This window comes from Terrapene carolina, unplaced genomic scaffold (genome assembly GCF_002925995.2).
Source record: "Terrapene carolina triunguis isolate 2854851 unplaced genomic scaffold, T_m_triunguis-2.0 Scaffold238, whole genome shotgun sequence".
In the NCBI taxonomy this organism is placed as follows: Eukaryota; Metazoa; Chordata; order Testudines; family Emydidae; genus Terrapene; species Terrapene triunguis.
In genome coordinates this window covers 14,901,001-14,923,769 of record NW_020664589.1, presented here as the reverse complement: position 1 = coordinate 14,923,769, position 22,769 = coordinate 14,901,001, and the positions used below count along the sequence as shown (strand labels likewise).

General features: G+C 40.7%; 1 protein-coding gene across 1 annotated transcript in view; it reads left to right on the top strand.

The window, feature by feature from the left end:
• The first annotated feature begins 7,092 nt into the window (after window positions 1–7,092).
• TTLL11 (tubulin tyrosine ligase like 11) overlaps window positions 7,093–22,769 on the top strand; it is a 110,503-nt gene continuing 94,826 nt past the window's right edge. Inside the window, exon 1 of the mRNA XM_024211146.3 lies at window positions 7,093–7,197. The gene's annotated coding sequence lies outside the window, so the exon portion shown is untranslated. The remainder of the gene's footprint in view (window positions 7,198–22,769) is intronic.

Genomic DNA, 22,769 nt, shown 5'->3' with positions numbered 1-22,769 from the left:
AGCCAGAAAATCTCTCCATTACAACTGCAAGCCTCTTTCATGCATGGCCAGTTCCTAAGTTGTGTACAAGAGGATTCAGGAATGAGAAATGTCATCTACTATTATGCATATTTTCATCATCTTCTATCATGCAAATTTTTTCCAAAGTATGCAGCCATTGTTTTGTTTGCATTTGTAGGTCAACCACAAATCTTCGGTGGTCTAACATAAACATTGTGAGCATATGCTTATGTAAACTAATTTAAACCCAGCCTGGGAAGTATAATTACAACAGAGACATTTCCCAAAGAGAGACTGTGTTTACCAGACATGTTTTCTCCTGACTTTTTCATTTTTAAAACATTGTTTTCCTGTTGACCAGTAAAGGCACAATTATAAAAAAAAAACCTCCCACCATGGTTACAGAAGGAACCGCTTACTATAGAGCAGAATGGATAGTTCCTATGGATAACTTATTTGATTAACTTTTCCTTGTGTCTGTTTGTGAATTGTCCATGAATGCACCATAGGTTTTCTCAAATTTATTCCTTACTCAAAATGATTTGCTGAATAATATCTGCAAATAATTCTTGTTCTGCAGCTTGCAGGAGACCAGTTTGGTGTTGGTGCTGATACAAAAGTTGTGACTTTTTTTTTGTAAATCACAAGTCTCATGATATTTGATGTTGATCCTAAATACCTGGATTCAGGAGTCCTGTGATTACATGAGAATCTCAGTTTTCATTTTTTAAAAGAAGTAAGTTGCTAGTCTTCATGGCTACAGGAAAAAGCATGAAACTGTGACCCAAGTTCACTGTAAAGACTTAGAAACCAGAGGGAAAATAAAAAGATCCCCAAATTTATTATTCACAAAATTCCCATGAATTTTAAGGTAATCTCCTGATATTCTTTGAAGGCTGACTCATGAGTTTTGCATGTTTGGAGCTTGCAATGCTGTTGATATTCCTAATGTGTTGTTTTGATTGGACGCGTCATATGGTACACATCAGTTTCCTGACTGTGCAATCATAACTTGTAGAATCAGGTTCTCAGACGTTTACGAATCAAAAATAGTCATTTAGCATTAGTCAGTGAAATGTTTGTGCTTATATAGTACTATTAAGGCTTCTACCTTTAGTGAGCTGCAGCCATTCAATGACAATATGATCACACAGGAGTAGACCTGATATCTATCCAGTACTGAGCAGTTGTTACATACAAACCTTTTGGGAAGGCACGTACACGCATGTAATATACCATGCTACACATGACCCAATAAAGTATGAATCAGCACAGGGATGAGCAAGGCTTTTGGCTAGGAGATAGATAGAGTACAGTACAATCTGAACTCGCAGCCTGCCTGCTACCTCCCTGCGGGGTGAGACTGCCATCTGTGTGATTTGATAGCCCTGTCTTATAGTAATACAGTTACAAGGCCATTAAAGTAGGACTCAAATCCAGGTCTCTTACTGGCCAGATTACTCCATTATCAGGTACAGTACTGGGACTGGATAATGTATTGGCTAATGTGTATGAGAGCACCACTGTGCCCTCAGATGACAGAATGTCAGACCTCATCTGATTTGTGGTATCATGGTGGCCCCCTGTATTGTCAGGCCTACCAAAGCTGACATGGCTACTGCTAGAAGTCTTCAGGTAAAAACACTTCATAAATATTTTTCCTGGCATAATTCTACATATGAACTAATGGGTCTATAGCTCCTACAGGGAATATGTGTCGGAGCTTTATTACACAAGGATTGCTTGAGCAAATATCTCTGGATGAGGGGCTCTCTAGGATATAAATCTGTGTTTAGCAGCACACAGTAACTTTCAATTTCCCTTGACCTTACGAGAGAGAGAATTTAAAAATTCATGCTTGTTTGTTCCCTGCCACTAGATCTAACCTGCAATATACAGCATGATACATGCTCCTTCTGCTGTGCCATTGCTACCTCATTACTACTCAACCTATACTTTACTCCCTTACCTTGCAGTACAGGAATACTACATACAGTCTGACTTCACGCCATACAGTACATACCATCCCCATTTATCTCAACAGGAAATGAAGGTTTTATGCATGTAGCATAAAGCAAACCAGTTATCTGGTGAATGACTAGGTAAAAGTAGGTAGTGAATTATTAACCTTTTAGAAATATGGCTCTATCAAAATTTTATATAAAAATACTCCTATGCAGTCATTTTGTTTGGCATCTTCGGGACATTTCCAGTGCTCAAAAAGCTAGTCAATGTTCTGGCCCATGTCAGCTAAATCCATGGTTTTCCTTCAGCATTTCTGACATCTGTGATGAAAAAGCTCTAACATCCATTACAAAGCATTGTCCCAGGGGGCTAGATGGCTCAGGAGGCTGATAATAGGATAAGGAGCCTTTCACTTTTAGGTCACCAGTCTAAATCCCACTCTAGCTGGCAGTCACCAGCAGTTGCTACCATCTGGTAGCTGTTTGGTGATCCGTGTGACATGAGTTGGTGAATCATAATTGTGGTGTGGGAGGTGTTGGTGAACAGCTGTCATCACTAAAACCACCATTAGAATTGGCACCCTTTTAGGCAGTCTCAACAGAGACGCCAAAGACAGAATGAACGATGAGAAAAGAGACTCCTCTTTTCCTCCCGGAGGAGGTCCCTTCAGAAAAGGGCTTAGATGTAGGCTGGTTAGTGTGGGACATTACCATGGTCTGTGCTGTATCTGATGGATAGAAAACTTCAGCCTCTGGGTCTGTGAAATCAGCAGTTCTATATTCACACACTACAAAGATTCTTCCTGATATGAAGAGCCCATCACTAATCTTAAAAGGACACATGCATAAGGAACAACATCTGGAGAGTGTACTTGCCTGAGGCACAATTTCCTCCTGGTATAGCTCTGCATAGAGTCCTCCTCAGGGCTTTAGCATAAAAGTCATGCTCTCAGGGAATCTCCAGAGTTTTTCATTAAGAATCTGTACAGCTATCAAGCAGCCAAGGCACTACATTTAATAGCCACCTGGCGATGACTGACACTTTCTTGGGTAGAGTCATTCCCTAATTAATCTCTCAGTGCCCTGCAGGGAGTAGATGTCAGAAGGATAGATACTGCAATTGGATTTTAAAAAGATGTGGCTAATTTTATGATCTCAGGTGAGGCTATGCAGGCTGCTGTAATAAGATGTCATCAGGCTGATTAAACTTCATGCTTTGTGATGTGCGCTGAGTCGCTGTCCACCTGTGGGAAAGGGTCACCCCGTTCCTACTTCAGCAGAATCATACAATTAGCCAGGTACATTGTTTTCTATTCCCCCCTTTTCTGTGAAACAGGAGGTGGTGATGGCGGATGAAGATGGGATACCAGTCTTTAGACACAGACTTGTTCCTAAAATCTGACATACTCTGGTAACTCCTGGAATCCTATCTTCTGTACTTAGAATTCCACCGGTAGCATTTTAATTTTCCTGACATTTCCTTTCTACTTCCCACCATTGTCTAGATGTCCCTTTAAAAAAAAAATATATTTTTTTTATTAAAGTGATTCCTCCTCACCTCCCATTCAGCCCTGTCCCCTTTGCCACATAAATAACATGATTCCAGTGACTGATAGCATGGTCTGAGCTACCATCTTGTCCTGAATTCTAATTAGTTCTAGAGAGCCTTCTTTCTCACACAGTATATTTTAATTTTTTGTAACAGAATACTGTGGTGCACTTTCTGGAGTAACAAATAAATTTCACAGCAGATTGCAGTGCCACCTACAGGCTAAGTGAAAACATGTCATCCAGGATTTTTTGTTTTCTATTTAACTTTACTAATCCCAAAAAGAAGACATACTTCTGTTATTTTAAAAACTATTCTTCAGGTTCCCCCAGGAGTTTTCAGATTAATTGTCTTTCCTGAATTAATATTTTGATAGATTTGATTTAATTGTGCATAAAACAAAGTATTATATTTGCTTATTTTATATATCTATAAGAGCAATTGTTTTCACTGAAAAATGCCTCTATTATTTATTCTCATGCTACCCATCTGATCCATTAAAATAACTTGGGCAGTTCTTTTGTTTGGGGAGTTCAATGTCTTGAATCTCATCTATAAACTTACTGGCAATCAGTGCAGATCCCAGAGCACTGGTGTAATGAAACTCACTTTACTAAGAGTATTGCTGCGTTCTGTAGTAGCTTCAGTTTCCGAGTGGTCTCAGTATGCAAAGCATTCCGAAAATCCTCTAGTCTCAAAGTGACAAAGGGCCGGATTGGCCAGCTCTGTATCAGCTAAATTAGGTATGTCGGATTAGTAGCTTCATTAAAAATTTTCTTACAAACTAGATTCACACTTTGAAATTGGACCTCCTTAAGTTCTGTCCTTGTTTATATCAATCTTACAGTAAATGATTTAGGTATTTTCTGATGAAAGACGTCAGTTTGGCAAAGCTGGAAATGGTTGTTCTCTAATGGCAGAAGAGATACAGCCAAGCCATGAGCCTGTAAATTTCCCCACATTGCTTTGCCAAAGGGTCTTACCTCTGCCAGCAAGTTCATTCTCTGAAGCCCGTTCAGTGCATCGTCCCTCTGTTGATCCTGCGAACAAGGGGGCCAATTAATGATGGTGATTTTGGGGATGATTTTAGGTCCTGAGCTAGACTATATCCAACCCATTTTACGTTGGACTGTGAACAGCCTTTATTTTATTAATTATTACTTATTTTTATTATTACTATTATTTTATTTATTTATTATGCTACCAAGCCATCCATCAAGAAAGCCAAGTCCAGCAATTCCTTTTCAGCAACAATTAATATGTACGTTACTAAGAAAGACCAGGCTGATTTTGGAGTGTGTGTATTTTGAAGGAGATATAAAGGGTTTAGGAACACAAGTGCCCTCCAAGATCAAGATTCCTGAACGGACAGTTCTGTTTTAGTACAGGGTTAATGTAGGAGACTGTCATTCTGCAAACACAGGGATGGCGGTTTCCTGGGCTGCTCTCTGATTTTGCACCTTCTTGAATTATTATTTTTAGGCAAGCAAAGGACATGTCTGACTCCAAGGAGATGTTGTTATTCCAGTGCACAGATCTAATCTCAGCACAAGTCATTTCAGAGAAAGGGAAAGGAAATCCACCATGAAGATGAAGAGCCTCAGTCACTGCTGCAGAACATTGTACTGGCTTTGGTTAATGGAACTGTGCCTGTGATGAATCTCGTCAAGCCCAAACTAGAGTGGCTAATAAGAAATCACACCACTTTACTCTTCCCATCTACCTCTCCTATTCTACATGGCCCAGCTGTAAAAGCCAGACTGGGCAGGAGGGTTGGGAAAGGGGGAGGTCAGACTATGCGTCTTCTGGACTGTATTAAATTTTTAAAACGTATCCTGAAACTAAAGACAGAGATTTGATAATCCTTGTCTAAGGGTGAATTTTCCTTGGCTAGCCTGGGATTTTTGTGGAGAGGTCATCCCTCCCGTCACTGAAAATGTTCACTGCAAAGGAGAGAGACAAAGATCCCTACACAGTGTAACTTCCACAACATTTGCTGGGGGGAGGATGCATATGCTCCCTGCTAATCGTAAAGGGATTAATTTGCAGGCCTCAGTCCCTGTACACCATGCCAAACATTGCCCCCAGTAAGTCCTCCCATGAAAGCCTTCTGTGACACTGCACCCCATATTCTTCAGTCATATTATTATAATATGATTATGACATAGTTATGATGTATTTTATGCAAGATAAGTCATGTGACATGTCACTGAAAATGTTATGATTTGCTGAATATGATTATCCTATTTGTATGCATGTATCATTTTTGTATCTGAAGTTATGAATATTGACTATGTCTCTGTATTTCAAATGTAGTTACACCTGGGGAATGCCCACTAGACAAGTTACTTTCATTCTAGTCTAGACAGTGGATGGGGAATGGGCCATTAGGAAAACAATAGGCCTTAGGAGAAGCTTATCTCCCACCTGGGAAGCCTTCCTGAGAACATTACAGACAGCCTCCAGTAATGGCTGCTATGACTCTGCAAGGACATGTGATGAGACCACATGTCTCTAGACTCCATCCTGGGATGTCAGTGTCTTTCCACAGACGGGGCTGGGAACCAAGCTTGGAAACAAAGGGCTCCCGCCATATGCAAAAGCTAAGGTGGGGAGTGACATCATGTGGTGTTCTTCGCTCCCCACACCAGAAGACTCCTGGAAACACCCGAGGAACAAAGCCTGAACTGGGGGAAGTGCTGGACTCAGGCTAAAGGGATTTTTAGCCTGTGAATGGAACACCTGGGGATTCCAAGCTGTGAGCAAGTGCAGCTTGCCCCTTAAGATGCTACAGTTCATGTGGCTGTAGTACATTGTCTCCCACTATTATTGTGGTTAAATCAATTAGCCCTTCTTCCCCTGTCCCCCCAAACTAATTCCCTACTGGAGGGATTCCTTAGTGTTTGGCACCCAGGACAAGGGGTGGCTGCAGTCCTTTTCTTTTTTTCCCACTTCCAAGATGGCTCCCTTGATAGCTTCAGGTCTATTGGCTCAGAGCTTGCCTCCTACTTCCAAAATGGCCTCCTTCCTAGCGTCAGTCCTACTGGTGACTAGCTTTCTGCCCATTGCAAAGATGGTGGCCTGAGCCACAGTCACGTGGCCATAGCCAAGGGATACGCCCCGCCCCTCGCATCTGTGATTTCCCCAGGGGAGGGAGGCGGGCTAGGAGGCGAGATTGCCTTTGACGGTGATTGGTCCTTTGCGGTACCTGTCTCGGCCGTTGCCAACCGTCTGAGCGATCATGGCAACCGGTACCGCCCGGAGGGACGCGGCAATGACAGCGGCTGGAGGGGCCCGGCGGAGCTCTGCCGCCTGGTAATGGAGTCGGCCGGGACCGAGCCCGAGAGCTGCCCCCCGGCCCAGGAGCCGCCAGGGTCCCCGGCCCTCCCCGCCGAGGAGCCGGAGCGGAGCGAGGCCGCCCCGGAGCCCCCGCAGGCGGCTGAAGAGGTCCCCCCGCCGGCCCCGGTTGCTCAGGGCAGGAGGCCCAGCGGCCCGGGCTCGAAGGGACAGGCCAAGCGGTGCGGTGCGGGGAAGGGGGGCCGGGGCAAGCGGGGCTCGACCCGCCGTGCCGGGGAGGAGGGAGGCCGGCCCGCCCGGCGGGCCCATGTCACCGTGGACAGCTCCAAGGCCAAGACCTCGCTGGAGGCGCTGAAGATCAGCTTGCGGCAGCTCCGCTGGAGAGAGGTGAGGGACCCGCTCCCACTTCCCAGGCCTCCCGCAGCGCCTCCGCCCCGCAGACCCTGCCTGCCTGCCTGGCCCTTCGCGGCGCACAGCTCCCCGGCCCGGGTTCCCCAGCGGCTCTTCCTCCCTGCGCCCCGGATCTCCCGTCGGGCTGCTCCGAGCCTTCCCCGAGCTCTGTGCTCCCCCATAGCCCTGCGTGGGCCCCTCAGAGCCCCCGGGACTCCGCTCTGCCCCAGCCACTTTCCTTCTGCCCGCTCCAGCATTCCTCTGTCAGCCCCCGGATCTATTCTCTGCTAGCCTCTGTAAGCCCGGCTCCAGTAGCTGCCTCTCCCACCCCATTCCCCCCAGTAGTTCTGTCATCCAGTCCAGGGATGGCGCTTGTGCAAAAACGGGCTCAGTAGCAAAGGTTACCATCCGTTTGGACTCTTCTGGCTGCTGTCCTGACGTTTCTTGTATTGTACAATTAGATGTCAGACCATGTGGCTGGCTTTTAAAAGGACTTGGTAATTTTGTGACTATTAATACCATCTGTAATTATGCATGCTAAAATAGGGTAATTGGATTTCATGCTTCATGGGTTAAATTGATCATTGTAAGGGGCAAGAAGGAAACTTACCACTTGTATACAATTGCCTGGTGCATTTTGTTTCCCTCCCCAAAGAAATGTTAAATATAGGTCACCGCCTATAGAAAATGAGGCCTTGATGGACCAGGGATCTCATCTGACATGGCAAATCCTCTGTTATGTTGTAAAAGTAGATTCAGATATAGGTGAGCTTGAAATCACGATAAAGAACATTTTGTACTAATAACAAAATGACAATGTTAAACAGTTTAACAAATAACTGTCTTTGGTTTTTTAAAATGACTAAATCTGGAAAGGATAGGAACTTCCTTGAAAGGGTTGTATGGGGGACAGAATAAAGATAATATTTAAACCTTCACATGATAAACACTGAAATATTTCAGAAATATTCCCCAATTGCAAAATGTTAAACAGTTCTCAGACTCTAAAGACTTCTCACTTGCAGTGGCTGCATGGCTCCATGGAGCTGTGCTGATAGGTCTCTTGTAGCTGGCCACTTCCCCAAGGATCTCTCTAGTGGGGTTGGGAGCACAGAGATGTAATAAGGCCTGGGAATGCATTCTCTTTTCACCTGGAGCCCTACAGAGTTTGAGGGGGGAGGGAATGTTACATGGCACATCTTCCCCACTTCATTGCTGCCTTTGACATGCCAGCTTTTCCCTGATCCCCTCCTCCCCTTCATCCCATAGATGATCCCATAGCTCCATGGAGGTAGCTGCCCCCTCTTCCACGTGGGAAGGAGAGAACTTTGCATGGAGGAGGCCCTCCCTGTATAGATCTGAGGGTTGCAGTCCAGTCCATACTACACCTAACAGAACTGGACATTTGTAACCCCAAAAAACTATTTTCTGGGGGATTGGTGCAGAGTAAATCTGCCTCTCCTGTTCCTTTATAATATTCAGAATGTCGTAGGTGCCCTACAACACATTCCCTGCCATGAAGAACTTGGATATTACTTACTCTAATAACATGTGCCTATAACATTAGAATCAGTTGTTTTCTCCAGTCTAACTTTTGCCTTGTGCTCATGTATTGTATTGTTAGACAGTTGTAGGTAGCATCAATTATCAAGTAATGACATTGCATGATGGCCTATTAGGTAGAATAGGACTGAACACGTCTGATAACTTTACTTTTCCTCAGTTTCTTGTGTGAGTTACTTATAAATTGAAAACTGAGAAGTATTTCTTCATTAACTCTTATTCTGTACATTTCTTTAAGGTAACACTGCATTGCATAGATTTGTTACGACTGCCAACAATTTCAGTGACTGCTTTTATATTTAGTAACACTGCATTATAATCATTGTTGTAGTTGTATTCTAACTAGTACGTGTGATAACACTAATTAGAAAAACTTTTCAGTATTTGCAGATTCAAAATCTGATTTTTGCGATGGGAAGTAGATGATGAAATAATGCACTCATCTTAAAGTATAAATAGAATCCTGTAGAGTTCATGTTAAACCACATGGACTTTCTGACACTGCAGTGATCAGGTCTGTAGGTGAAATCATAGCACTCTTAAATCAGTGGGAGTTTTGGATTGACTGTCTGCGGAGCCAGGATTTCAGCCCATATATTATACGTACAGTGATAGATTATAAACACTAATTAACTGATCCAGCATGTGAAGTTGATTGGGGGAAAAAGAAAACGGTCTAATCCAGGGATCGGCAACCTTTGGCATGTGTCTCACCAGGGTAAGTCAGGTTTGTTTACCTGCCACGTCCGCAGGTTCGGCCGATCGCGGCTCCCACTCGCCGCAGTTCTCCGCTCCAGGCCAATGGGCGCTGCGGGAAGTGGCACGGGCCGAGGGATGTGCTGGCCGCGGCTTTGGGCAGCCCCCATTGGCCTGGAGTGGCGAACCGCGGCCAGTGGGAGCCGCGATTGGCCGAACCTGCGGATGCGGCAAGTAAACAAACCTGCCCGGCCAGCCAGGGTGCTTACCCTGGCGAGCCGCGTGCCAAAGGTTGCCGATTCCTGGTCTAGTCAGTGGGTGCTGGAAACTCCTTTTATCATTATTAGGTTTGACTCATGGCACTGGACAACAGAGTTTGTAAACCAAGATGAATTTCATACAGTATTTTTAAATACATCCCTGCTCCTGTTTCCTATTATTTGATATATGTATACTTAAAACATTATGGAAACAGAATATGTTGTATTTCAGCCTTTTATTTTTTAAATCTTGTTGCAGAAAGTCAATCTTCCCTTGCATAAAAGCTCAAATCTTCTTCTTATGTGCACACTACAAAATAGGAACAAAAATCAATGGTGTGAAATTATAACCTGATAGATTTGCTCCTTGTTACACTGATACGTAGGTGCACCTGTTGAGTGTCCACCTGCAGCTTCTGCACTTTTCCTACAAAAAGACTGGAGAGAACAGGGGTGTTCTACCATTTAATTTGTCTGCTGTAGGGTTAAAGTTTAGACAAGACTCATCCACATATTACTGTAATGAGTGCTTCTGAAAGTCTGATAAATATTAAAATTAACTGATAAACTTGGCTGACTATAAATGTAATCCACAGGACTAAATTTATGTCCCTTATGTTTGAGCTGTTTTGAGCATCTGATTCCCCAGATTGCTCAGTATTATGTATTCTGTCCCAGAAATGGAACTATGCACACCCTATTCTTCTCCTCTTGAACATGTACATTGTATTATCAGCATTCTCCTTCCAGCTCTTTATCCCACAGTAGCAATCACTTTGGCTTTGCTTAATCTTTATTGATGGAGATAATAAACAAATATCCTTTCTCCTCTACCCATTAATTCAGTCAATATTTTTCATTTAGTCTGCCTTGCTTCTCCCTCTGACCTCTTTTCCATTCTTCTTAATAATGGCTTTTCAGCCAAAATAGTGACTCTTAAGGCATTTGGCTATACCACTTACAGTCAGTCATAATTCATTCTGCCCAAACAAGTCCTCATAATAAATGTGTATAGTTTTGCAACCCACTATAGTAAAGAGGGTTAGATACCTTCAAGTGTCTTTTCTCTAGTTCATCAGAGATGATCTGTGCCTGTTTTGAATGGTATACTTATAAAATTTTGCTTTCTCTCTCAGATTCTGTTACCTCTGCACGACTGACTGAAATTTGTGAGCCTAAAGCTCAGGTAGAAAGACAAGGGATGTTAAATATTTAGTAGATTAGCTGGAGGTGTTTGTGATCTTAAGTTTCTGTAGTAGGAACTTTATCACAATAAAAGGATCAGTCCTCCCTCAAAGTGATAGAAACATGATAAGAAATGAAGTGTATACCCCAAAAATGTGAACAAATTTTAATGTGTGACAAACACAAAATTTCAGGTAGAAGAGGGGGTTGAATGAGGAATAGTGGTGACAGTTTAGGCTTTGTCGGTATAAATTATGTCACTCAGGGGTGTGAATAAGCCACTCCCTGAGTGATGTAAGTTACACCAACCTAAGCACCGGTATGGATAGTGCTATGCAGGCGGGAGAGCTTCTCCCACCCACATAGCTACCGCCGCTCGCAGAGGCTGGAGTAATTAAGTTCATGGGAAAGCTCTCTCTTAGAGCATCTGCACTAGCAGCGCTACAGCGACGCAGTGTAGTGTAGCCGTAGCCTTAGAATGTCAACTATTGTGTGATTAAGTGGAGTGGTCATTATCTGAGAACGATCAGGGACAGCATTTCATTAAAATATGCGTAATCCCCAAGTTAAAGGCTGGATTGGAATAGATTTTGATTAACACACCCATCCCCACCGTTATCCAGGTCATACATGCTAAGTTTGCCATTTTAAAACAAGCCCTTCTAGTTTTTTCATTTATCTGAACACCAAAAATTTTAATATTCAGTTATTGGCAGGGATCCTAGAAATCCATTTGTCACAGAAGGAGGTGGAAAATGCAGAATTTGTGTTTTTACAGAGAATCTTTAGTTTTTACATTTTGTGAAAAAATAAAAACATCTACAGTGGAACCCCAATTATCTGATCTAATTGGGACCGGGGCCAGATCAGATAATCAAAAATGCAGAGAATGGGCGGGGCTTAGGCTGTCAGCTTAAAAATTGTAAATGTATCAATAAAATGTGCTCAATGGATGCCTATATATATTGTGGGTAGGGAAACTAAAGTTCAGCATTTCATTTTAATTGTGGAAAAACTTGGATTTTTATGTTTGATGAATTTTGGTTTTTTTAATCATGGGAAAACTAGGATCCCTGGTTATCAGGTAGTTTAAGTGACATGATATACCATAAAGAGCGAGACAAGGTTGGTGAGGTAATATCTTTTATTGGACCAACTCTTGTAGGTGGAATGGATAAGCTTTTGAGCTTCACAGAGCTCTTCAGGCCTGGTGAAGGTAAACAGGGTGTCTGAGCAGGATAGTTAGTCAAAATAGAAGGCAGTTTCATCTTGTTGTGGCATCTGACCAGGGGGTTATTTTTTTAAGCCTTTTGCTTCCTCTTAGATCCCAGATTAAGGCACCTTTTTCCCTTTGGGCAGCGGCTGAATCTTATGTGCAGTGCAGGCTCATAGGGACCATATACTCAGGCTGCACTCTGGTCACTCATACCAACCATACTATCGTTATTGTACACTGTCACTGAATAGACAGAATAGGTCAGATTCCCTTGCCTGCTTGCAGAGGGAACATGCAAATTGCCTTTCCCATCACCTAGTGGAGATTTAAAATCATGAAAATGCACTTGTATAAGTAAAGTGTCTTTACTTGTCAGATATGGGATGGCAAAGAAACTTCAGGAAAATTCTGAAAAAAGAAAAAGTTCAAGCTTGTAAAATTCATGTCTTGATTTGCACCAAATTCTCTCCTCCCCCCAATCAAACAACAAGATGCTGCCTGTGGAATTGCAGGGAAGTTGATTTGGTTTTGGGGAAGCTGAAAATGAGATTTATGACAACAAACTGCCTGCTACCTGAACTACGGAGCAACTGGCAAGCAGCTGCTATAATAACACCTGGAGTAGCAAACCAGTTTTTTGGGAGGGGGGTGGGCTTTTAAATAGCATATTTAGATTAGGTCTAACTGTTACCTCATTAAGGGTCAGATTCTATCCTCTAAATATGTAGTGATGTTCACTGAATGTCTTTGAAGACCTGTTCTTTTACAGGCAGTTGCTGGGCAGTTTAAAAACTGGTCCATAGCATAGTGAAATTCGTTCGTTAACTCCTGTGTTACTTTTACTATACTGACACTAATATTAGTTCACTGACTTTAGTATTGACTGCACTATATTTAATGGAACTCTACAAAGTACAGAGAATTAAGTGACAGCAGTTAATAGCAGTGTTATGTTTTACCTTAAGCATGAACTGTCAGTTTCTGTAAGATACGGGTGTAGCGTATGTGTTTCTGATCTCTTGTGTAATCAGCCATGAAGAAGCTTTCTAGTGCTCTGTTCTTGGTCCTTCTTGATGGTGACATTTCTCCTTAAAGAGAAATAGAGTGTAATTCAAACTAGTGATCTAATGTCTCTGGTGTAATAGCAAGTGCATGTTAAAGAGACAAAAGTGTTTATAACTACAAGATAGGAAACCTTATTTTTGCAACACTTACTTTGCATTAGTAATATTCTTTTGCCATCCAAAAGATTTGCTAATTAGTGGAAAATACCATTCACTGTGACCCATATTTACCTTCTGCAGTATGACACGCTCCACTTACACTCAATTCCTGGCAGCTTTTTCTTCATTTATAAGCAATTTTTAGGTCTGCCACATTAAGTGATATAGAGGACAAATGCCTGAAGCAGCAGAGCTTTTTTGACAGTAGTAGACTGTCACCAATGGAGAGAGGAAAAATTGTCCTCCAAAGAGTTTTGATTCAAGGATATGTTGTTCACTGAGTGTTGCTGTAAGAGTTACCCAAGAGCATTTCAGCCAAGCATATAGAAGTGTTCACAGAGGCTATAGTGAAAGTAGTGAGTTATCTGTCCATTTAGCTAAGCGCCAGCACTATCTGTATAAAGGCAGGAGTGATGATAAAATAAACATGAGGATAAACAAACAAATCTGAGCAAAGAAAACTACAGTAACTTGGATCGAAGCCAGCTTATTATTAAATAGGGATGCCAATGCTGATTCACTGACTTGTATGGGTTTTAGAAGGATTCATATTGCCTGGGGCAAGATGGGATTAGAGCTCCTTTCTGACCTGACCCCTTGTAGCCCCACCACATAAGGGGTTCTGTCCCTTATCCCGCCCTGATTTCTTTCACCCTTGCCTTCCTTTGACCACTTCTCTCCTGTTTCCTTGCAACCTCCCTCTCTATGTTCTCTGTTTTTGTTACCCTGAACATTCTTCTGAACTTTTGAAGGCTTCCAAATTCCTTAGCAAGTCCAAGCTCCTCATATTGTCTCTGTGATCTATTCACTCAACATCTTCCCTGCAGTAGCTCCTGCATCTTTTCTCTATGGCTGTATCAGGCATCAGTCAGACATGCCTCTCTTGCTGCGTTGCAGCATTCTTCACTTCTGGTCCTAAACTGTTCTGTACTGTTGCTTGTGTGTGCCCATTACCATGTTTCATCCTAGAGGTGGCTACAGCTCAATAGTGAGTAAAATGATTTCTATAGATAGCTTTTAAAGTGCTTTAGAATCCTTTGGGATCAAAGGAGCTATTTCAATATAATTTTATATTGAAAATAGCTGAGATGTCTAACCTAACTTAATGGACAGTTTTAGTGTTGATGTCTGAAACTTTAGTGGTAAACAATAGGCCCAATTGTCTGTTACCCTGCACCATTTACACCAGGGCAAAGTGGGTAGCAATTTATATCCACTTGACACTGGTGTAAATTACTATACAGAGTACAGGACCACGGAGAATCAAGCACAATATCTTTCTGAAATATCAATATTAATTTGTCATTCGTGTAGTAATATTAAAGGCTTCTAATGAGAATAGGAATCGAAAAGCAATACTCTGTATTTATAACTGGAAACAACGAATGTCATACAAAAACATTGAAGCACTGCCTTTTATATTAATAAAACACTTGTAGAAAAATGGACTCTTCACTTATTGAAGCTCTGTTAATTTATACTTCCATATATAAATCAATGTTTTATGCAGGATTGTTACCTTTACAATGACAGATTAATTTTGAAAATGTAAAAAGTTTGATTTTTCCAGGAGACTTTTTATTTCTGAATCTGTTTAAAAAAGAACCCTCCCATCCAGTCCCAAACAAACCTCATTTTCTTCCCCTTCTTCTTCCAGCGGATTCACTTCTTTAGGAGGTATTTTCACTTCCTTTAAATATGCCGTTACTAACATCTAAAAACAATACAGAGGAATGTAGCAAAATGTTTCTTGGCCTGTTTTGACATCTGATGTTTGTGTTGTCATCAGTGTTTACAAGGGAGTATTTAGCAAGTGGGTTAAAGGTGAATTGATTTAAAAAAAAAAAAGTTTGCTTATGGAATTTGAATGCCAATAGGAGGAGCCATTGGGCTGCTCCAGATGACAATTCTTCTGTTATTTCTTTCTTGTCTTTTTGCACGTTATAAGTTGTGTCATTTGGTATCTGTATGATTTTGGGATTTTTTTAATTGCTTGGGGCTGCCCATAAAGGTCCCCACAGCATTTTACGCCTTCTAACTGCCCCAGCAATGCTCCAGTATGGCTTCATTGCACTGTCCTCTGCCAGAGGCAGGAGGAGAACGACTCTTCCTTTACAAGCTGTCAGCATCACTGGCTGAGGGGGGATTAATCATGTAAGACTTTTCACGTATCTTAACTAACATTTACACCAGGTCTACACTACCACTTATGCCGGCAAAAGTTATGTTGCTCAAGGGAGTGAAAAACCACAACCTTGTGTGACATAAATTTTGTCAGCCTAAGTGGTAGTGTGCACAGTTCTATGTCAGCGGGAGAGCTACCGCCGCTCGTTGGGGATGGTTCAATTATGTTGATGGGAGAGCTCTCTTCTGTCGGCATAGAGCGGCTACCCAAGCGATCGTACAGCGGCACAGCTGCATCAGTACAGCTATGCCGCTATAAGTTTTCTAAGTAGGCATAGCCTTGGTATGAAACTCCATAACACTGCTAGCCTTCCGGAACCAAGTCCAAGGGAGTGCACAGCCTAATAAACATCGAGAAAACCTAAAGCTAGAGACTTCCACAAATGAGATCATATTATTTTCTTTAAGAGCCACTGATTTTAGTACAATATTAAGACTAGAGAGAGTGATGGAAGCTTTAGAGGCCAGGACCTTACAGAAAGTTTGCATAATTATTAATATATATTACTATGTATAAAATAAAATGATTTAACACATGTTGAGGGATCCTGTTAAATATATTCTGCTTCTGCTCAGTCTTTTGAAGCTGTTTTTATTTTCAGCAACATTTACCTAATTCAGAAAGAATTGCTGTTTGCTGAATGCTTTGTCTTCCTTTGCTGTATGTAATTAATCTACGGAATTCTAGACGGATGTCTTTGATTCAGTTTTGTTTATTTGTTTGGTGTACAGCTGTGCATTTTCAGATGCTGATTAGATAGAGGGCAGCCACCAGAGAATCACATGTATCCAATATGTTGTGTAGATATTGTGACTTCTGTATTCAGAAAGACTATTTGTTGTAAATTAGTCACTCATTTTCCATCTTCCTCTGATATGACAATTTATTTTTCTTTTAAAAGGTCTAACAACTTTTAAATAGTGCTGTTCTTCATGATTAAGAAATTTCAAACTAAAAATACCATGATAATTCCTACATGTTTTAAAGGCTTCATTTTATGGTAGGGCCAGTTGTGGCTATTTGATAAATCTCAAACACATGCGGCTTTTGGCTGGTTTCGGAGAGATTCTCTTTTTTTTTTTTTTTTAAATGCTCTCATGTGGCTTTGAAGCTCACTTTAACATTAGTGGGAGTTCATTACATACTGTCTCTAAGGCCAGGAAAATAGACACACAAAAGGAAAATAAAATGGTAGTAGTGTTTACAAAAAAGTCCCATTTTAAATTCCATTACAAAGCACTTGGAGGTATTTAATCACTTTGAACTGGCTGACCATTTGTATCCTGACTGAGTATAAGACACAAAGGACTAGTTTCTCCATAAGGATGTTGGGAAGGGAGTTCTGTACTGTAAATGCATACTCCAGGGACACATTTTCCTTCAATTATAGTAGTATGTCAGTTGAAGGACATTGAATGTATGATACCATTGTTACAATGGAATTCTGGAATGATTTTATTTCATTAGAATTGTTGTATATTGAATACTAAGTTCTGAACATATATTTTCACCTTCAAAGTCTGGTGCCATACCATCAGATTTGAATTTGATTCCTCTTATGAAATAATAAGTATATATTATATAAAGAAGGAACAAGAAAAATGTAAATTAAGATTTTATACTAATAAGAGCTGAATATTCTGTTTTGGTACAATGGAGGAGAGTGAAGAAAGTGAAATCTGTTGTTTAGCTGATACATGTATATGGGTTAGAAAAGACAAGAAATATGGAACAAAAAATAAAAATGAGCAACACTAAAATCTAATGATCCAAGAAACAAATTACTTTTAAGCAAGGCTACACTATCTGTATTAGATATTGACAATAGTACCGCCTTCTTCTTTGTACACTTGTATCACTGATGCGAGTACAGCTCTGGGAATAGTGTTTAACGTCTATTACAGACCCAGCAGAGGGACCACAAACTGTTTCTTGTGGGAGCCCTGCAGCCACCCACACCACCATAAAAAAAAAAAAAAACAGGAAAAAAAAACTAAACAAAAAAATAATGCAACTTCTTAAAACTTCTGGGCAATAAGAGTGAAAATTATATATTACAAGCTAATGATTTGGAGGTTTTCCCTTTCTCCTGCTCCAGATTAAACACCTTTTAGGTTTGCCAGATTTTGGGCTTTAACTTCTTATGTCCCCTTCTCCCGCGTCCCTACCTTTTACCCTCGCCTTTATACATATTTTTAAACTAGCCTATTCCATCCTTTTATTTTGCTCCTATTTATAATATTTGATTCAGGCTGAGTTGTGTTTGCTTAAACGACTAGCAGGAGGCACTGCTAGACTCTGTTCTCATAAAGTAGGCATCCACTTACTGATAATTTCCATTCCTAATAGTGAGCAATATTACAGTGCGACATATGCTGTTTCTAGTTGGATTCTTACATTCTGAACCCTGGTTGCCATAGTTACCCTGGCATTTCAGAATGGCTTTGTTTCAGCAATATTGCTGCACCTTTATACAAACAGCTAAACTGCATCAGCCTAATGCTATGAAGTTTTCTATGAATTTTTTTAGGAAACCCACATTTATCCTGGATTTAGCATGAGAGAAGGAATAGAAGCCTAAACAATAAGGGGTGCTTTTAAAACAGTGAGAATTAGAAAAAACATAGACAGTATGCCCATAATGACCCCTAAGTTCACATCTTTAAGAGATTTTTCATTTGGAATTTTAGAAATTAATTTTCCACTTCTGCAAGGATATTTCAAGGAAGATCATTATTTTCTCTGGGTGAAATTATAAGGATTTCTTTCACAGACATCTCTGTCAATCATTCTCAATCTTCTCCAAATATATTTTTTGTTAGATGTTTGATGTAGATTTAAAGGTGAGTTGAAATGCTTTTCTTAAAGGGAAGATAAAACCGAGTTTAAGATCTCAATAACTGTATGTATTAGAAGAACAAATGAATATATTCTAAAGTAAATATGTTCTAAAGCCAAATGACTCCTTCCTTATATCTACCAAAGCTAAAGTTGTATTTCGCATGTTGCAGATGGTATTCTCCCTGGTGGCTCAAAGAACAGAATTTTCTTGCACTCCCATTTCTGTTATAGGCTTCTTTGTCAGTTCTTGTAGGAGGAACACAGTCTAAGCAGTAAATTACCTTTCAGATTATCTTGTAATAACTTAACTTTTTTGAGGCACTGATAATGTTGCACCAATTTAGCTAACCCACTGTAACTTTGTGTGTGAATGTAGCTTGCCTTTGTTGTTTAAAGTATGTTAAGAGCATCTGCATACAAGGTTGCAATGGTAGCTAAATTGGTGCAAAATCGCACCTCTGGTATAAACCAGTGCAAATTGTGTGTGTGTAGACAAGCCCTGATGGATCTTCATCTCTGTAAGGTTCTGCTGCTTTGGGAGAGATGTGGGTGGAGGCAGAGGAAGGACAAAGGAAGAATGACAGGCTGTGTATGTCTGGCTTTGGTTGAGGTTTTTACTCTATCTGTTAAAAGTTTCTGTGTCTGAATAAGAATGTATCTTCTAATAAGAGGGTGTGTGGATCTCTCTCCCCCCCCCCCATCTATCCCATTTTTGTAGAGGATTAGGGAACTGGGCCGTTATGTAACTCCCACTTCTGTTAACTTGGCTTACAGTATTGTTGTGGATTTTATCAATGTGACCATACACGGATGGAGATACCTGATTTTTTGATTCTCCAGCAGGCCCAGGGCCCTTTCCTGTCTTCATTACTGTGAGTTGGGAAGGACTAGGACCTATCTTGGATGTCTGCTGCCTTTTAGGTTACCAGATAGACATCCTAGAACTGGGTTTTCAGGAATAAAATGAAGACAATCCCTTCCTCTCCCCTAAATAGTGCTTGGTCAGTCTGGCAAATTGGATTAAATGCCATTGTGAAACAAATAAGTCCTGAGGAACTTGGGAAAGAAAAATAAAGTTCAAAGCACCAAGTATTACAGCCTGCATTGGTGAGATGCATCCCAACAGCTCTGCTAGCATAGCACATACCTGCTTCTCTAGAATTTTGAGGGCCAGTTGCAGACAGATGTGAATGTTGGGAAGAGCTCCTATACCATAAAGTGCATCTGGATCTAACAAGGACTGTAATGGTATAACTGCCAAGAATACAGAACAGTGACTAATGTGAGAACATCTAGAACTAGTGTATCATGTCCCTGGGGTTATATTCAAAATAAACTTAACTTTGTTTTTATTGTCTAAAAAAAAATAAAAAAGACACTTTCTGAAACTCTTGCACCCTGTGTTATAGCTTCACTATACCTGCCCCTTATATATCTCATACATATCACAAATGATGACTAGGTTGATGTTGCGGTTGGGCCAAATTCACCTCTTGTGTAACCCCATGGAGGTCCTTGCATTAAGGACCAGTTTATCCCTTTGTGTGTTCTCTTGCTGTTACATGTTGGAAAGCTGCACTGACTTCTTCCTGTTCTTATTTTAGAAAGAATTGTTTTGTAGCAGGGATAACTTGACTTGTCATGCTGAATGTCAATATAGTCACTGCTTTTCATCTCATTTTGGTGTTCTTCAAATGTGGACATAAGGAACTAACCCGTTCCTGTGCTGCTGCTCCATAGTTAAGGTTGAAGCAAGCTTTTCATTATAAGCCTGTCTTTAAACTCTAATCCTATCTTCTCTCCAAATACATCACCATATAGTCAATTGCATTTCATAACACCAAATTGATATTCCAATTCTATTAATGAAATGTAGTCCTCTACTCCAACATACTACATGATGGGAATTATCGAATTCGGCTATAGTGTCCCCTGGGACTATATTCCTTTCAAAGTCTTAACTATACATTCAGTAAACAACATATAACAGTAATCAGTATGCATTCAACAGCATATTTCCATTACAGAACAAATATGGTGACAGTCTTTAATTTAGGTGAGTGTTGGAAATTGGTTGGGGGTATTAGTGAATGATTGTATGGCAGTGTGGAACTGACTGGGTCCTTTAACTGTTAATTTTTTATTATTTAATTTTTTTCCTCAAAGATGTGTAGAGTTTTTAGAAAGAAAGTATAACTTTTTGCGTGACTGTCACAAGGCATCCCTTCACCTGCTCTGTGAGTACTGCTGTCTAGCCTTTTCTTGTGTCTCCTAGTTACAAATCTGTGCAAGCTGTTTTCTTTCACCATGTGTGCATTTAATCTTCAGTTGTAAAACATAAAGAACCACAGGTATACAGCAGGAGGTGATTGCCACACAGCTTTCTCTTCTCTTCTCTCCTCTTCCATGCTTATCCTCTAAGTCCCTTTTACTTCCTTTTCCTCCCAAATATATATCCTCCCAATTACAGTACTGAGCCAATTGCCTCATTAGCCCAATAACTGCCACCCAAGTGTCAGTACAGAAATGGGTTAATTGACTTTAATTAAATCTCCAGTCTTCCCAGTACTGTAGCAACCTCAGTGCTCAGGATGCTACCTTGTCTCAGTGGGGTGTAGTAGAGGAAGTTTAGCTGGACTTCACTGAAACACTATCAACCTTAAGGTTATAACTTTTTTTTTTTACATAAACATTTTGTTTGGGAATAACTTTTACTCTTCAGTGATTCCCAGAAGATCATTACATTGTATAGAGACAAGATAGGTGAGGTAAGCTCTGTATAAGCTTGAAAGTTTGTCTCTTTCAGCAGCAGAAGTTGGTTCAATAAAATATATTATCTCACCCACCTTGCCTCTCTAATATCCTGGGACCAACACTGCAAATTACATTGTATGTCATATTCTGGTATATGAAGTAATAAAAAAGGGCAGAGGAATTAGTTGAAATTCTGTAGCTAGGAACATGACTAAAAGCCAAAGGGTGAAGTGCTTTGCTTTAACTTGCAGTGATGGGCCATGCCAATATGATCTGTGAGAGAGAATGTGATTGCCTTGTTAGCTAGTAATCAGAGAGGGCCCTGTCTACCATTTTCAGCTGTGATTGACAATCAGCTTGGTCAAAGTTGGTTGAATAAATGAAGCCAAATTGTTTAAATATACCATAGAGAGCAGTAACATTAAAGCTGAGTGGAGAATGAATTATATATGCTAACATTGGTATATCAAGAAGATGGGAAAGATTCTGAGGAGGGTAATTGACAGGTTCAAATTCTGCTATCAAAAGCAACAAATAGGAAAACAATATAACTTTCAGGTGTGGGAATTTTGAATAAAATTACAACAGCAAGAGCTGTGTCTTGGCTGATGCACAGGGGTGGAGCTCACAACATGCATTGCAGAATTGTAATGTGCATACCACTGAAGCAATTATTAATGCCTCTAGAGCGGACTATCTGACTGAGTGTGTCAGATTCTTGAAATGGACATGATATGCCGAATAAAATAATGGGCATAAATTAAGCTTGCACCTTGAATTTATTCGTGTCTCAGTAAATTAATCCTTCAGCTAGACACAAACAGGAAAATGGAAGAAGCATATGGCTGAGACCTCAAATGTCCTAGCATTAAATGTTCCATTTGTCTATATATTCAGTAGAGGCACAGCAGCAGAGAAACAGTTTGAAATTCTGTGGTCGCAAAAGCTGACAAGAAGCCAAGAGTCACTTAGCTTGTCTGTAACATGATGGAACAGACTGATGTCACCTGTGGGACACAGTTTAAATTATTGGCTTCCTATCAAGAGCTAGAAAAGCCTTGTCAGAGCAGTTTGACTATGATTGATTATTAATTGGGTCAGAGTTGTGAAAACAAATCAGTTCATTTTTATGCTCTCTCTTCTGGTTTTGTTCAAAGATCTTTTTTGTTCAGACTTGGAGGGCATTAAATAAATGGCTTGAAGAGTTAAGATTAATTGTTTACAGACACTGCCCCAAGTTGTTTTGTACTGAAAGCTCCAGGGACCAGATTCTCTTGTCATCTCTGCACAAGACTGCAAAGAAGGGGAGAAAGGTGGCTTTAGCCACTTTTATGGTTCCCAAATCCTGTGGCTGTTGTGCATTTGCCCAGTGCCTGGCATAAATTAGAGACCTGAGGCTGCTTATACCAGCTAACCATAGATGTCGGTATTATTAGGGTACAAGGGATGCCTTAATAATGTCCCCTTTTCCCTCTGCATCAAGCGGTAATGGAAAAAGAACCGTTAAAACAGGTTTGTTCTACGTATGTATTCCCCAACATAGAGATACTCCTCAAAGGGATGATTTAAGATGGGTTTAGCTGCCAGAGTAGGCCCAAGGTGCTGACCTGTTTGTTTATAAACTATATTCTGAAGTTTAAATCATG